At 43.6% G+C, this 3,444-nt stretch overlaps 1 long non-coding RNA gene across 1 annotated transcript in view; it reads right to left on the bottom strand.

The window, feature by feature from the left end:
• Positions 1-438: 438 nt before the first annotated feature.
• The window catches only part of LOC116043382, a 20,428-nt gene continuing 17,422 nt past the window's right edge, over positions 439-3,444 (bottom strand). Inside the window, exon 3 of the long non-coding RNA XR_004103460.1 lies at positions 439-448. This is a non-coding gene — a long non-coding RNA (uncharacterized LOC116043382). The remainder of the gene's footprint in view (positions 449-3,444) is intronic.

Genomic DNA, 3,444 nt, shown 5'->3' with positions numbered 1-3,444 from the left:
CACGTATCTGAATGTTGACATTACAGACAGAGCTTTCCATTACTGTGTATTCATCTTTGCTGCCGTCGGATGCGGCATGAAATGTGCCTATTTGAGTGCCACCATGTAAAATGACTTCCTCACTGGAGGGATTAGCCACTTTCACATAGAGGGAACCTTGATCAGCTTTTGTCACAGTCCATGCAAAACCAACCATTGACTGATTAGTGTAGTGTGGTTCAAATACACCTACATAGTCATGAGGTGTCAGTCCCATAAGCGGTACATCAAGCTTAGCCGAGATGACCATCTCCGACATCAGTTAATTTAGGGACATACTGGTGTGGGCTAACCAGTGGTACTACTTTGTCATCTACCATGAGGGACATGTTTCTGGTGTTTACAATTATGCTATTAGCAACCAGAAAATCCCAACCCAAAATCAGTGGTTTAGTACAGTTCCTGACAACTTGAAGGGCATGTGTCATCGGCTTGTGAGCAATATTTAAATTGACTGTAATTGAGCCAACAGAGTCCAGAGGGTCACCCGTGACACCAGTGAGAGGAACAAACGGTTTTTCAATAGGCTTTTTGTGGAGAGCATTTGTAGACATCCTAAAATCCTCACTGATAACTGAAATGTCCGCGCCAGTGTCAACAAAAGCATGTACAACAGTGTCCTCAATCACAACTGACACATATCTTTTTGACGCATCCACCACACATAAACTGTCTCTGGTAAAGTCAGTGGGTGGGACATTACTGTCTCTATGGGCCTGGGGAAAGCTAGTAGCTGGCAATTGGCCCCCATTGTCAACTACTGGTAGTTTACCTTGTTTGAGCTGGTGTGAGAGGGAGAATGAAACCGTACATCTCCAGGGCTGTGAGAGCGGTTAGAGGGATATCTATCCTCATGGCGGTCTGGAGAGCGGCCACGCTGTGTGTAGAATCTCTATAGTTGTTTCTGTCTGAGGAATAGTATCGGCTGCGGCCTCGTCCACCGTCAGGAGTAGGGCTTCGCTGATGAGGTCTATAGTCTGATGATCCACGCCGTGTGTCTTGTCGCTGGCGTTGAACCTCCAGTTGTAACTGTTCAACTCTTTCTGAAAGTGTCTCCAGTGTTCTCTGCATCCTCCGGAGATCATCTGAGGTGGCAGAGTGGACACCGAGAGCAGTGGAAGAGACAGGCAGGTGAGAGGGTGCCAAGGGAGGGACAGGAGGTGAGACTGTAGGTGTCTGAGAAAAATGTCGCAGAGTGTTTGGAGATGAAAAAACCCTGCTAGCATGATGAGCAGTCTCAATCTGTATTGCAAACTGAAGAGCGGCTTCCAGGGTCTTTACTCCGTGCTCATGGCAACGCAGCTGAAGATATGGCTCAATACCAGCAATGAATCGTCCGAATTTTTCTCCATCTTTAGCATTTTGTCCATATGTAGGAAAAGCTTCCTCTACCAGTCGGCAAATGTCAGCAGCAAACACTGGGAGGGCCTCACCAGGCAGGCGAGTGCGTGCATTGATGTAACTTTGAAATGTAGCCAGATAAGCAGTCTGTCCAAAAACAGCTTTCAATTTGTCTTTAACTGCAGTATAGTCAGATTTCGTTGCGTCAGATAAGCTATCCCAGTAACTAAAAGCAGCACCACCCAGGCGCGTGGGCAGCAGCTTAGCCAAACTGTCTTCATCATGAGTGGGAATAGCCTCTACCGACACTTCAAAACGTCGGCACCATTTTGAAAAGTCCTCTTTTCCATCTCCCATGAAAACATGAGGAAAATCTCCTTTACAATTATACTGGGGCCTAGCCTGAGTGATGTTAGAGCCAGAAGGAAAGGGCAGTTCATTCCAAAAGTTATCACTGGCCATAGTTAGTCATATCACATTAAACATGAAACCGCATGGAAAAACATGATTCTTGAAAAGTAACATTACGTACAAAGTTCAGGATTCAGATGTGGTTCCACAACTTAACTGTCTTAGCTTAGTGAGCTAACGTCAGGCAAATCCGTGTTGAGGTCGTAGTATCCAGAGTAGGATGTGATCAACTTTTCCAGGCGCCGTCCCACGCAGACAAGTGCACAAGCAGAATTCCGGCATGAAAATCCACGGAGAGCAGAAAAAATAATATGTCCACTTCGCCAGTCTGTTACTCACAAGTGTTGTCCGTTGTTGCTATCTTGATGATTAAATGTCCGATAGAGTCCGCCTTTTGTTGCACTCCACCAGCACACCGGCCGAGGCGCTAGCTTAACCTTGTTAGCTTTTAGCGGGAGCAGCCCATGGCAAGGAGAAAAAAACAAAAAAAACAACGTGCCGTCGTAGAACAATCCCCGGCAAAGAAAATTGCTAACCACAAACCCGCTGCCACCAGTGTAACGCTAGTTATTGTTAGCGTTAACTATTAAGTCGTCGTTATTAAATATAAGTACTTTCGGGCCGTGGGTAGAGTAAGAGCACGGAGACCGCTTCGACTGTGTAACTTGATCCACTTTAACGACACTCTTCAAGCGTAGGACAACTCAAGACTCAACAAAACATGCTTCATCATCTCAACATCATATCCCTCCGCCAACATAACTGTTACTGAATTACAGGCAGGGTATAACATGTTAGATAGCTCCTTTGTTAACTCAAGGAACATAATACACTACGAAGCTACAATTACTGGGAATATATATGACTTATTTCAGTAACCCTAAAAAACAGGTCTGTTAACTAAATAGTCACAAAATAAATCTCATCTTACATTACTGACATCTGGTGAAAATGTCATTCCAACAGTCCCATCGGAAATATATTTACTGGGAAAAATGTTGATCAATACTTATTTTCCCCCGCTGTAAATATGAAGAACACAGACGTGGTTTAACAGGCAACACGCAATACAGTCACTGCTTCCTAAAACAGGAAGGAAAACTAGCAAAAAAAATAGCCGACTGTTATGCCTAAATCACAACGCTTATCAATATCACTTCCCCATCAGTCAGGCACAAGATCTGACCATAATTACACTTGTGCTTTCCATAAACTGTCGTTGCTTTAGCACAAACCGATGTTTGGCATTGGCAACACACAGCTCAAGAAGCCGACAAATAGCCTATACGTAATTCCCTCCGCTGAAAATCTATCTATCTATCTATCTATCTATCTATCTATCTATCTTCCTGGCTGAAAAGTTATCACTGCTGTTTTCATGACAGTTAATTACAAACAAATACATTGACGATCAGATAGCCATTCCTTCATCATGAATACTAAGCCTTATTACAAGAAGGTAATACATGTAAATAATAAACATATTCAAGGTCACATGGGAGCTGGAGCACATCTCTGTAGCCTGACTCTGCATTTTACCTGAGCTACATTTATTTTGACTATAGGAGTGAGTGTGTGTCCAATTTCAAATTGTGTAGGCTACATGAATAAGGAATCTGGCAGGGGCATTTATTTTAAAGGGCTAAATAATTT

Source organism: Sander lucioperca, chromosome 3, assembly GCF_008315115.2.
Source record: "Sander lucioperca isolate FBNREF2018 chromosome 3, SLUC_FBN_1.2, whole genome shotgun sequence".
NCBI classification, from domain to species: Eukaryota; Metazoa; Chordata; class Actinopteri; order Perciformes; family Percidae; genus Sander; species Sander lucioperca.
Note: the sequence above shows the minus strand (reverse complement) of the source record. Positions and strands in the feature narration are given on the sequence as shown.